Source organism: Monomorium pharaonis, chromosome 1 (genome assembly GCF_013373865.1).
Source record: "Monomorium pharaonis isolate MP-MQ-018 chromosome 1, ASM1337386v2, whole genome shotgun sequence".
NCBI lineage: Eukaryota > Metazoa > Arthropoda > Insecta > Hymenoptera > Formicidae > Monomorium > Monomorium pharaonis.
In genome coordinates this window covers 22,648,424-22,662,340 of record NC_050467.1, presented here as the reverse complement: position 1 = coordinate 22,662,340, position 13,917 = coordinate 22,648,424, and the positions used below count along the sequence as shown (strand labels likewise).

General features: G+C 49.1%; 1 protein-coding gene across 4 annotated transcripts in view; it reads left to right on the top strand.

Moving 5' to 3' along the window:
- The window catches only part of LOC105834572, a 108,533-nt gene that overhangs the window by 1,282 nt on the left and 93,334 nt on the right, over positions 1 to 13,917 (top strand). The window contains exon 2 of one of the 4 annotated variants that reach the window (XM_036285059.1): positions 258 to 549. The exons of 1 other annotated variant lie outside the window; for it this stretch is intronic. The gene's annotated coding sequence lies outside the window, so the exon portion shown is untranslated. Of the gene's footprint in view, positions 1 to 257; positions 567 to 6,116; positions 7,148 to 13,917 lie in introns of those variants that run through there. 2 more of the 4 variants (XM_036285064.1, XM_036285076.1) reach the window with 2 other exon arrangements.

The window sequence follows — 13,917 nt, the reverse complement described above, 5'->3', positions numbered from 1 at the left end:
GGTAATCGTCACGTCGTCTTCGCAATGACGGATGTTTCCGAGGAGCGTTCAGAAGAGTCTCGAGGTTCATCACACCTCGGGACCATGAGGACCACGCGCGCTGGTTATCCAGCATCTTATACGATATATCCGATAGACGGTAGTGTCCCGCGTCCCGTTCCCTACGTCCATCGGGTTGTGAGAGACCCGTCAATTCCGCCGCTTCTTCGTCGCCGCGCCATTCGACAAACCGATCGAAGCGCCAAGGATTTTTCCAGAGCGGCGGAATCGCGGAGTCGCCACCCCGATCGCTGTTCTCCGCTGGGCCCCGCGCGCGGCCATGTAGCGCACAACGCAACACACTCGGGGCCTGCGTGTTGGGAGAAGGGCAGAAGGAGAAGCATCAGAGCAGCGGCCTTGAGGCTGAGTAGCAGCCAATCCCAAGCCCCCGCTCGCTAAAGGAGGTGGCGCGGGATTGGCTGAGCTGTTCTCCACGATACCAACCGCGACTTCCGGGCGCTTCCGGTCGGGACCACAGGCTTGATTCCCCACGAGCGGCAGGGGCCCCTGGTGAGTTTAGCGTGCAGGTAACGCCGATTCTCTTCTCTATTTCTTCTTCTTTTTCTCTTCTTCCTCTTCTACTACTTCTACTTGTTTTTCGCCTCTCTCGCAAGCACTGTCCTCCCAGCACTCTGTTCGAGCAACAGCAGCAGCAGCATCTGAGAATTGCAAGTAGGTGCCAAATACGCGATGACGGGCCGGCTTTTTCCCGCGAGATCGCGAGAAATCTGGATCTCCCCGATACGACGCCGCCGCGGTCGACGGTCGCGAGATCCCAGGTGCAGTTTCGGTGTGTTCAAAGAATCCTCGGTGCCGTAAAACCGCGAGGAAGAGGTACGCGTCGCGTTCCCGTTGCCGCAAAATTTACAATCTCGGAGTTTGTTTCAGAACTCCGAGCTAGAGAAGACGGGGAACTGCGGTTAAACTGTTAATCTTCGGTTCCTAGTTTTGAAGAATCGGTGCAATTGTAAAATCGATGTTGAAACCGTAAAAGATCCCGGAGGACCTCGCGCGCGCGCGCGATTTGCAGCATTCAAATCCGAACTCTCCGAAAACTCAGACCGGTTTCGATCCTCCGAGGCTGCCGTCGCACACATAACTACGCGATAACTAATACATCTCCGGCGGTATTTCTCGGTGTATCGCTATCGCGGGCGAGAGACGTTCGCGCTGGTCGGTCGGGCTATTGCACTCTGCGAATTCCGAGATCCGGTGCAACCTTGACGGGTTCAATCCTCGATACCTTGGACGCGAGGAAGTGATCTTCCGTGTAGCAGCACCTCGGGATGTGACCTCAACGTAATTGTTACATGGTTATCAAACTACGCGTAGGAAAATATTCGCATTTTTACGTCACGACGTTCTTTAATAGAAAGACAGGCTGCTGAACGCAACTCGACGATGGCTGTACAACGCAGGAAATCGATCTCTTGTCCTACCGCTTATATTTTTCTCTCTTTTTTTTTTTTAAATATGTATTTTACGTCGCCATGCGCGCGAAACGCTGCTCGACTCTGTGTTGCGGCACGGGAAATCGATCTCTTGTTAATCTTTTTTTTTTCTTTTCTTCGTTTCCTGCGCGCGGAGAAACTCAGCGTTGTCGATTGCAGGACGACTTTCGTTGCGATTACGAACCGCTGATGAATCGCTGATTTGCTATTTATCTTCCCTTACGCCATACACACAAGTACACACAAACTCTGTTCTACAAACTCTTTGGTGTTGGCCCTTGATTTCTTTCCCTTTTTTTTTTTTGAGGAGGGAAGCGATACTGTGTCACACAGTCTCCGGCTGCGATACGTTATATTTTTGGTCCAGCCGATATTTATATGTTTATATTTCTTTCTCACCCCCTTCCCCTCCCCCCTGGGTCCCTTCAGCGCACATGAAACCAACGCTTCGGCTAATTTTTATTGTGCAGCTTGGTTAAGTTTATCAATATTTAAAAAAAAAAAAAGATAGACCCTCAGACAATTACTCATATAAACTCACGGGCGAGTACTTGTGGTTAGGGTGCTGTATTGTATGATGTATATATTACATATGCGTTAAATTACCATATATTATATGCTCCCAACTGCACGTACACTTCATTATCGGCACTCCCTTGCGGAATGAAAGCCTCCTTAGAATATATACGCTCTTTTGCTAAGTAGTGCCGTACCTTTAATCATGTCGACGTGAGTTTACGGCCGTGAGAGTGCGGCGCGGGGCGCCCATAATTCAATCCCGCCGCATCTGCGCTAACGATCGACCCGTAAGACGTACCACTCTCGCGACTATCGCGCCGGGACCTCGAAAGCAGGAAATGAAGCCGGTGCATAGCCGTACCTGAGCTAATTTTTCGATGTTGCAGCAACGCGAAAGCGCATCCTCACTGATAAACGAGACAGAGATTGTTTTCGTGTAACATTGAAATTTTTTTTAACTAGTTGTACAGTTTCGATAAAAGCGGAGCTCTTGCTCCAAAATCTAAAAGAAAATCGTCTCAAGGACGTGATCCTCGAAGGAAAGGAGCATTTTCGCGCGACTCGTCCGTTTTAATCTCGCGTCTCGGCGAAACTTTCGGAAGACAATCGTTGGATTTCGGACTGATGTTCCTTACAAGGTAAACCTTTTCGGAAAGTATGTACGTGAAATCGAACAGATAATTTTTCTTTCGATGTCGTTTTACGATGCGAAGTGGAAACCGCGTTGCCCATGTTTACCTTTCGTTCGGCATCCTTTCATCTTTCTAAGCCAGCGCCTTCGATAAGAGAGAAAACACGATTTTTATCTTTACTTAGAATTCTCGTCAAATGTCTTAACCTTTGACAAAAGGAGCAAATTTACAGCTTCAAGGTACATTTCGTACATTGTGGTTTTTTATTATATAATGTTCTACAAATCACATACATTTGAGAACATTTTTAGAAATCATATTTAAATTGCAAGTTAAAAGTTATATTTAAACTAATGATACATAATTGCAATTAGTTAAAAAAGAAGAGTAGAACAGGATGTTACTATTTATTATAATAATGGTTTTTATTTCGAGCAGTTTTATACAATTTTATTGACGTGACCAAAAATCCACTCTATTTTTATGCAACAATTTAATTATTGATATTATTGTGTCGAAGCCATTGTCACTTTTTATTTAATAGAAAGGATTTAGTACTCGAACATGTCACGTGATTGAATTCGGACAGTTTGAACCTCAAAATCAAACGTTCGAATCTTTTTAAAGTATTTGAATTTGCTTCAGAATCGAAAGTTTGAAATTATTACAGTTTGGATCTAAATTTTATCACTATTAGTTATAATATTATGTTAATATGTTATATTAAATGTTATAACATATTATGTTATATTAAATGTTATAATATTAGTGATAATGTATATGGACATCCGGAATTGTTCAGTAACGAAAATTGCAAATAAAATAAAAATGTAAAATAACTTTTCTTTTTAATACTAAAACGCGTTTTCGAAGAAACGTACCGTGCGTAATGAAATATTTAAAATGTATTTAAAAGTTGGGAAATTAATAACTTTTTAAAAAAGTATTAAAAGCTTATATAAAACTCGAATTTGTAATTCAGATAAAATTCAGATGAATGTTTATTTGTATTTGTCATCCATTTATACACACGTTACATATCCAGTTTCGAGATGTCTATTTCAAGTTGTTAAAGAGTGCATTTTTAATATTTATTTGTAAACGTTACATTGTGCTTTATTATTATAATATTTATTAAATAATCCTGTATCTAACTTTTTCGTTTTAACATTTTTATAAATTTTTATAAATTAATATAATTTCGAAAGGAAAATTCGTAAGAACTGCTCTTTTTCAATACATACTTCCAATTTTATCGTTTAAACTTTAAATATAATTAATCGACATTACAGAGCGATCGAGTTCGAACTGTTCGAAACATCCAAACTGGATGTTCATATTTTTTAAATGTAAACTATTCAAATAATTAATATGTACTCGTATCTTCTGTCCAAGTCTTAAAGAAATCGTGGATGCAAAATTTGTTGACTCTTAAAAATCCTAATCATTGCCAGAGCTGCGTGTTTCTTGGCACTCTCGCCAGCGATCGGGCAGCGTATTTACTTCTAAGCGCGTGCCTGCAAAAAGAGCATCGGGTCCAAAGTAGAAAGGTGAAAGCGTACGCGAATCGAACAATCGAACAGAATCCGGTCGCGATATCTCTCGCCGGCCCCAGGCAGCCTTGATCGGTCAATTCTGCTTCTATCGGCGCAATTCCGCTTCTGGATCGCGATCGAGTCTCTCATTAGCGACGCGACGACGTTTGGAGGCGACGAATTTTGAATCGTCCGTAGCTAAAAGCGACGCGCGACGTCAAATGATCCGCGAGAGGAGGAGCGTTTCCGAGCTACGGCTTTCGAGGTTCTCCGTCATGTGACGCTCTCTCAACCTTGGAATTAAAGCCCCGCTTGAGGTCCACTTGAAATTAATCGCGTGGAACAACGTCGCGTTTATTCGCTCGCGCTGTTAAAAGCTTAACTAGCCACTTCTGCTTTCAATGCTAGAGTAATTCTCGAAAGTAACGCGTATATTATCTCGTTGCGAGGTAACTGTATGGCGAAAGAACGCGGCGAGAAACGTGTGCGTTCGAAGATAGATTGGTATCGCGGCCTGGATAAGTAAGGACACCATTATCATCCGGGTGTACAGTTAACGCGGACCGATTTTTTCGCGCGATCGGGCCCCGATCTCTTCTCACGTGAGGCGGTTCCTGCCAATTAAATCGAGGCCGAGAGGAGCAAATTACATTGTTCAGCCGAACATAAAACCGAAATGTCGTTAACTCGTTTAATTGCCACCCGCGTGCGCGACGTGTGGGCGGAATAGAGGGGAGAGAGAGAGAGAGAGAGAGAGAGAGAGAGAGAGAGAGAGAGAGAGAGAGACAGAGATGAGAGAAGAGAAGAAGTCACGGGAAGGCGAAGGAAGCGTTGGAGGGACGGACTCCCGGACTCGCGTGCGAGCGGACGATTCTGAATGAAATTTATTCGGGAGGCGGCAGAGACTATACCAAGCGCGACGCGCTTCTGAGAAAATAATCTCTCCCGCGCTTCCACCGGGGCCCCGAAGCTCGCGCGCGAGGTCTTCTCCAACTTCCTCTGACAACGGGACTAGTTCGTTTCTTTGAAACCGATCGGTCTCTCCTTCTCTCCTCTGTCGCCTGTTCGTCGTCGTCGCGGAAAAACGAGCGAGAAAGAAGGAGAGGGATAGATTGCGCGCAATTCGTTTCGCAGGAGGATAATGGGGGATAAAAAAAGGGGTAAGAGAGAGAGAGAGAGAGAGACGAAAGGAGAGTCGGGATGGAGCGGCATCCAGGGGAAAGAAGGGGAGCAAGAGGAAAGGAGGAGAGCGCCGCCGGGGCGAAAACGGGATATCGAATATGTTTTTTCTTGCCTCTCCCATTTTTTTTCTTTTTTGCTTCGCGGCCCCTTCTCTCTCGTCTCCTCCTCGCACGCGTATATTGATTTTTAGAAATTCCTCGCGAGACGGCCGAACGAGCGCGCGAAGCGCACCGGCCATAAGAGCCGGCGCGGCGGCGAGGCGAGGTGAAGGAGGCCTCGGGGAGGGAAGAAGCGGCGCGCGAACCACCCACAGCCGCGCGGCACCGTCGGTCGGCCGCCTTAGGGCGATCGCGCGGGGAGGGATATTCCTCGGTGCGAGCGAATCCGCATTATTCGCGAGAGGCGAGAAAGGACGCTTCTTCCCTTAGCTCTTTATTCGCCGATTCGACGAGAGAGAGAGAGAGGGACAGGGCAGGGGAAAAGAGGACTACCGTAACGCGTCTCGTACATCGCCGTCGCGGCTGAATGGACGCCCGCGCGGAATCCGTAATATAATTTTAATAACGTACAGATAAAACGGCGGCGTTAGGCCTAACCGCGCGCTCTAGACGGCCCTGCTCTCTCGCTCGTCGAGAGCAATCGAAGGCAGTCGAAGTCGTCCGAGCGCGTGATCGGCGCGTGGCGGGAGGGGGGGAGGGGAGAGGGAGAAGAGCGCGATCGCGCCCCTGTGCTATCCCCACCGTCGCCGCGTCGGCTTCCCCCTCCACCATCACCGCCACTCAGTCGCGGCCGAGCCGTCGTTTGTCTCGCTCGCGCGTCGATCCGCCGGCCGCTTCCTCCACGCGTTCTCTCTCTCTCCCTTGTCGGCGTCTTCCTTCTCCGTCTCGCTCGGTCTCTCCCTCCCGCCGTCTTGCGGCCGCCGTCTCGCTCGCACCCGCGACAGCAGCCCGCTCCGCTCCGTTCTTAACGTCAAACCACTTAGGGCCGCGGACCTCGGCAGTCAGTCGATCTTTCCTAGCGGCGGCATTCCGGCATTTTCCACCTGATCGCGCGCGCGGGCGGTCCGGCAAACGCCATTTTGATCGTCGTTACGTCGCCGTCGTCACCGTCATCACCACCCGTCCACTCACGCGTCGCGAGCGAGTGAGACAGGAGTCTCGTGCGTGGAGCACACCGAGCACGTTCGCATGTGCACGGCCGCGGCGCACCGCGGACCGCGTCGTCGTCGTCGTCGTCGCCGCCGTCGTTCGCGTAACAACATCTGACGGTTCTTTCGATTCAAATCAAAACGAAAACAAAGAGAAGGTACGATATAACGCGTCGGCATAAAGTACGTGCTGAGCCGTGACGCGGGTTGTTAGTGCGGTGTCGGTTTATTTTTAGGTTTTTTCCTTTTTATTTTCAATTCGCTTCTTTGCCCGCGCCGGAAAAAGGAGGGTGTGAGAGAACGAGAAAGAGAAAGAGAGAGAGAGAGCGAGCGAGCGCCGTACTCCCGCGCTTGCCCCGCGCGCTTTAGACGAGGAGGGGGCGACCAGGACGGAAAAGGACGTCGGGTGTTGTTTTTCCGTCGTCGCGCGGTGACGACGAGTAGTCACCCGCGGAGCGAAGAGAAAGAGTACGTGACCCCGTGCGTGTGTGTGTGAGATCACCGTCGGCGCAGCGACGTTTTTTTCACCGTTTCCTCCGCGCTAACTAACGTTCCTCCGTTACATCCTTCCGCTGGCACCGACCGACGGATTCTCGCCGGCAGAGAGACGGAGGACAGAGACACGCAACCGGAGCAAAGAACGTGAGTACTTACGCAAATCTACGCAATTCGATATGTGTGTGTTGTGTGTTTGTATGCGTGCGCGCGCGCGCGCGCGTGTATTCGGCGTACACGCGGTGTGCCGCTCTTTCGGGTACCTTCCCCGTCGCCCTTGCTCCCCCACCCCTTTGTCCCTCGTCCCCACGCGGCGACGTCCGACGCCGGCACGCTCTCGCTCGCATTAAATCTTGTTTTTTTCCGCCTGCAAGGCACATCGTTGCCTGCCATGTTTGACCGGCGTCTCTCTCTCCCCCTTTCGTTTCGTCTTTGTGTCTCTGTCCTCCTCCTCGCCCCCTCGTTCCCCCCTTCCGTCACTCGCTCTCGCTCGCTACGTCAGTTTCGCCTTTTCCCCCCCCCCGTCCTCCCCGCTCGCTCATATCTCCCTTCCGCCATCCCTCCCTCCTCCCTCCGTCGTCGGATGCGTGCGCGAATGCGTGCGTGTACCACGGGGGCGATCGCGAAATTCAACGACGCGCCGCGTCACGCCGAGCCGAGTCGCGCGATGTTGACAACGAAAGACAACGGGCGGCGGCGGCGGCGGCGGCGGCAGACGAACGGACGGACCGACCGACCGACCGACCGACGTGGACGACAGCGACCGCTGTCAAGCGCGACCGACCTCTTCTCCCCCCTCCCTCCGCTCCGTCTTCATTGACGCGCTCTCTCGCGTGTTGTTTATCCGTTTCTCTGCGTAATTCGTGCGTGCGCCAGGCGCGACGGGAGAAAGAGAGAGAGAGAGAGAGAGAGCGTGAGGGCGATGGGAGGCGCGCGGGGGTAGGCACGACACTTGGACGAAGGGGGAGAGAGCGCGACGGAGTGGGGGGACGCGGCGCGCCGAGAGAAAAATAATACGGGTCAGGACGTAAACGCGGCGTGGTGCCCCCGCGGCACTAAAGCGAGTGGCCGCTGTTGTTGTTGCTGTTGCTGCTGCTGCCGCCGCCGCCGCCGCCGCTTGCACGCGTACGTGTGAGCGATCTGTATACGAGGCCGTATTTTGCCCCGACGTGCGCGCTTCCCGTTTCCTTTCGGGACCGCGAGAATGCACTCTGCTCTCGAGGAAGGTGGGCGAGAACGAAGGTCGGAGGCTTCTTTCACGCGTGCCGCGATTCTCGCCGGTACGAGCCGCGGCACGATAATCCCCTTCTCTCTCTTCCTCCTTCCGCCCCCTTTCCTCCTCCCCGCCACCGTCACCAGTTCGCTGAGTTTCTTTATCTCGGGGAAACAGCATGGGACGACGACGACTGTTATGTCGCCGCAAAACTACCTCCGCTCGCAGGCGAAGGGAAACGCTTCGCTTCCGGCGATCGCACACGTGGGACATTGGTTTACGATATATATACTCTAATATCAGCTAACTCGTAGTTGCTCCAAAGTTTCGTATGAATTCGGGTCGTCCGAAAGTGCGATAGCTCGATAGCGTCGCGAGAAACGAGAGGAAGTGTTGCTTCTCGGTCGAAACGGATGTCGGTGCTTTAATATTTTCGTGTGTCGATTATTAAATATCTCGTTTTTTTATAAATCCTGTATGCCCTGGCTGGAGTAATATTTTCCGCGACAAGCTCGTTACAGTTCTTTTAAGATGCTTGCAGCGTTGTTGTTGACGATCAAACAAGATTGCTACTTTAACAAAAATTATACGCGCGTAGCGCTTAAGATTAGCTGAGACAGATAAGTAATTAGCAAATACTGTGACATGTATGTGTGTCGCACCTAACCAGTCTAGCGATAGATATAGAAGCGGAATTTTCAAATTCTATAAGTGACAGTCAAAATTCCAGCAGTTACAATTTGGTTGTGATATCAAGAGATCTGTCAGGGCAAAACATTTTTTGGGGGTGATCCGTTTTCGGACAGGGGAAATGGCACTCGCTCTTAACTCTCGTGTCATACACGTCATTTTCCCGCTTACGTTCGCGGTTTACGTCTACCTCGGTGTACGTTGAAATTTTCGAATGGGGGTCGACGATAAGATCTTCGCGTGGCGCGCGCTCGCGCTCTTTACGCTCCTGCGTCTGCTTGTTCTCAACAATTTAAAGACCCCGTTTGTGTGGCGGCCGACCGCCGGCTCATTACGCCGATCTGCAGCGGCCACGGGAAATGCAATCGAGGGACAAGAGCGCGCTCTCGAGCCGGATGAACGACTCGGGACACGTATTATTTACAGCCAATAATAGCCGGGATCGATTAGCTCGGGGTGTTTGACTCGATACTTTACCTCCCACTATCCTCTCCTCTCCCTCTCCCCCCCCCCCACTCTCCGATTCGTATTCGGCGCGCCGATTTCGAAAGGGACAGCCGTTTGTAAATTGGTTAACTGGGCTGCTGTGCACCACGGCTATGCGATGCAACAGGCCCTTAGGATCGATCGCGCCAACGTACGTTACTGGCATTACCGAGAGGCGCTAATCGTCTGAATTTTCTGCCGGCCTATTTATATCTCTCGGTTAGAGAGTCGCGATACAAAGAGAGACACTCGTGGACGCTCTTAAGGATCGGAAACGCCAATAAAATAGACGAAAGAGAGCGAAGGCGTAAGGATGATAGCGGCGGTAGTAATAGTAGTGGTAGCTAAAGCCTGCATACTTTGCGAACGCGGCACATTATCTGTTAGCGCGAATAAATATAAAATGGACAACCAGTGTCAATATTGGCCGGGTAAAATGTAACGTTGCGCGTTGCCAGTTTTTATTTAAAATTTTAAATTCAAGTGAAATTTACACTATTGTAGATTCAATCAGATTTTTTCCGCCGCGCACACGCCCGCGCGACGTGTTTAATTATGATGATATTTAATATCGAAGTTTGAAAAGCCGACCGCGCGCGGGGTGGGGGGGGAGGAAATTTTTCACGCGAAAAGGTCAGATCCCGATCCGGTCCGCGTCGTCAAACTTTAACGGCCACGCAAGTGGGACACGCCGGGTATTTATTCCTCGCTCCTCATATCTTATTCTTGCGTTTCAACCGTCCATCGTCTTCGTCTCGGTTCGTCTCTATCAGCGTTAGTTGACCGGGCACGTCGTCAGCGTGACACTGGTCTCGAGGTCCTCCTTCGATCCGCGGACGGGACCGCCCAATTTTCCGTGGTGTCCGAAAGCCGATATGCGAAAATCGCGGTTATAGTTTTTCGAAACGGGAGTATAATTTTGCGCCGGTGACTCATCGGGGCGACGGCGGCGGCGACGTCGCAAATCGAGATTATAACGGATAGTGGCTTTTCCACGAAATCCGCCATGCAATAAAACTGCGAGAGCGCGCGCGCGCGCGACGATTATTTTTGCGACGGGGATTTTTGCTTCCGGGAAAAATGACGGCAGGCTCGCCTACTTTTTGTCCCCGCGCGCGCGAACGACGCGCAAATTGAAGTCGCAATAATATCTCTCTTTCTCGTCGCTACACTGGTGCTCGTACGCCGTATGTTTGCGCTCCTCGTGGACGACAACTCGTCATTCCGGAGTGTCGTCTAATATTGATCCGAGAATAACTCTCCGAATCAGAGACGCAATAGTGTGTTGCACGTCAGGAAAAAAAAAAAGAAGCGAGGATCATCCTTTTCCAAGATCTGCGACACGCTTCTTTCGTTTCCTCGTAATACATATTATTCTCGCTCGCATAAGATTGCATTCGACCGAGAGAACATTTAAGGTGAATCTTATCTGCGTAGTTTTTTTTTCCTTTTTTTTTCCTTTTTTACAAAGGAAGGTCGTCGCATTATCGCTGAGAAAGCAATTGTGATACCCGCTGTTATTTTAATATGCTCGAGAGAAATTTTTCAACCTTCCTTTGATAAGACCGCGTTTTAGAAGACTAAAATTCTATTTCAGAAAATCCAGGAAGTTTTGTTTTATTATACGCGTACAGAAAATGAAACTTCGTCGTTTTCCGCGTGTTGATATTCCTAGACGTTCGCGGTGCGACATTTGAAAATTTATTTTAGCGCGATTAGCGCTGACAAGCGTCAGCAGCTCTGACTAATAATTCTTTTTTTTTTTTTTTAATTTTTTCCTCTTCATTGTCTTTCTTTCGCGTTCCATAACACCGGTCTTTTTACGGCGCGCCGTAATGCGACGCGACGATGAGGAGTCGTCGTCGTCGGCGCTAAAAATCGATTAAAACCACTTTTAATCGTCGGGGAAAAACTTTCGACCTTTTTTTTTTTCTTCTGCACGAATTGCGTTATCGCGGCGGACCTTGCGTCACGATTCCCGTTGACGCATTGTGGCTGTAAATTGTAAAACGCTTTGAAAAGTAGCTGCTACTTGACGTCATCCACGATCACCTATCTTATACGTGATTTTTTTCGTCACGCAAACTGCATTGCGATTCTATTTGTCGCCCCGAAGCCGCGGGGTTTTACCAAAAAGAAATGTCAGTCGACAGGTCGCTAATTTTTTTTTCTTTTGTTTATCTAATAGCGCCGAACGATCTTAATTGCAAATTGGTCTGTTTAGAACCTGTGATTATTATCGAGATATTAATGACAATGGAAATACGCGAGAGAATGAACGAATGTTGATTTTCCTTTAACGAGGTATGGCGACTGTTGTATAATATTTAACCTAGGTCTCCGAGGTCCTTCGAGAGAGATAGGTCCTGAACAGAGAGCTGAACATGAAACGAACGAACGATCGATCGGTGACGAGTAGAGGCGCCTAAGCACCCTAAGGATCGTCGATAATCGGCAAACAAGCGGATAATGGACGGTTTCGCGTATACCGCCGCTGTAACTCAATTACACCTGCGGGATATAATTGAAAAACCGATTGGCGGTAATCGGACACGATTATGCTTCGGAAAGCTATATCCGTTACGCGTTTAAATGTTTACACTCCGCGCGATGGCATCGGGCTGCTGTGTTGTCGAGATATTATTGCTGCGCTGTTACGGCAAAACGAGTAACAGCGTAGTGTAATATCATATGGCATTATATGACCGTTTAGTTTAAGGAAAAAGTGGTGTAAATCCTGTTTTGAAACGTCATGAATATTGATGAAGCGCTGACATAAATAACATTCCACCGTATATCAATCTTGTAGTTTCAAAATTGAATGTAAAAAAATAATCGACTCGCGTATCACACGACGACGTGCGGACATTTATCGGTGGGAAGGGGGGGAGGGGGGAGGAGGTGGTGATCCCCCCTCGCGTCTCTCAAAATCGCGTGTCTCAAAATTCGAGATTCTCCAAAATGCTTGTTCGATTCCACAAGGCTGTTCCCCGCGTTTTGCATTAATATCGAATAAACCCCCGCGCGATGTTATCGCGCTTTCGCAGCAAATGTGCGTATGATAGACGATAAATTTTTTAACTATAAAAATATGCAATTTTTTACGCTGCGCAGAAATGGCAGATTTTCAAAAATGTATGATATCGCTACACGGTATCGCGTACATATTCAAATCCGCCAATTTATTCCGCACACGTTCTCCCCCTTCCCTCTTTCTCTCTGCATGCAGTCTCTCTTTCTCTCTCTCTCTCTTTCTCTTTCTCTCTCATGTTATGCACATCCTACGAGTGCACAACAGTCGTTTTACGAAACCAAACAATCTAGCAGAGTGTGGCCCGCCTTTCACACGATGTGAAAGTAATCGACCGATTTCAAAATTCGTACACACTACATTCTACACGCATATTATTTCATATTTCGAGTTATACTTTATGTAGCTTCCGAACCTTGCTCGATAAGAGCGGCGATAAAGTTGCGCGGCTGCGATAATTAATCTTAAATTAGCGACTTCGTCATTCATATTTGTAGATTGTAGGCCTACTATAGTCTAAATATACACCTCATATATGCCGTGTAGAGGTAGACAACTAGTTTTTAGTGTTAGATAACTATTATAAACAACCTGATAATAATTGCAACGCGGTAGCATAAAGGCTAGGGAGTATCAATGAAAATTCGCCCAAGATCAGTGCCAAGTGGCCTTCGTCGTCTCTCGAGATTTTTCGATCGAGCGGTAAAAACAGGAAGAGGAGGAGGAGGAGGAGAAGGAGGAGGAGGAAGAGGAGAGGCGTTATCCACGTTCATGCCCGACTCGATCGGCGGGCGGGCTCGGCACGCGGCCACCAGTTTAGTAAACTCGGTTTTACGGTGCGGTTGGTACCTCGTTACGCGTTGCTTGTCCGAGATCAGGGCCGTGCACGAGGGGAGGGGAGGAGCAACCGTACGATTCTGACGCAGTCACGCGGCTGCGAGAGGCACGCCGCTCCGCTCCGCTCCACTCCGCTCCGCGCCACGCGTTGCGACTGCGCCGGCATATTATGCCGGCTTGCGGCTCGTCGTCATCGTCGTCATCGTCGTCGTCGTCGTCGTCGCTGTGGTGCGAACGACCTCGACTCGATTCGACTCTCGAGTCGACTTGCATGCATACAACATCGAGTAGAAGTCGTGGCCACGCCGATAACGATAATTCTCGGGACGTCCGCGGCTTTCTCTCTCTTTCTCTTTGTCTCTCTCTCTCTTTCTTTCCCTCCTCGGACGATCGATATTTTATTGTCAATATTCCGACATTGACATTATTCGCGGTGGAGCGGAGCGAGTGGTCGGTGATCGAGATTGCGGGACGCGCGCGATACATGCCTCGTATAATTTATGATTATGTTAAATACATAAAAAGAAAATAATAAGGGGCCGTCCCAGGAATCGCGGCGACCTTAACTCGACGACGAGGTCGCGGAGGGAAAAAAAATTTCGATATCGCGCTATCGAGCATCTCTTATCCGATCGTGGAATTAAAATTCTGCGAAACATT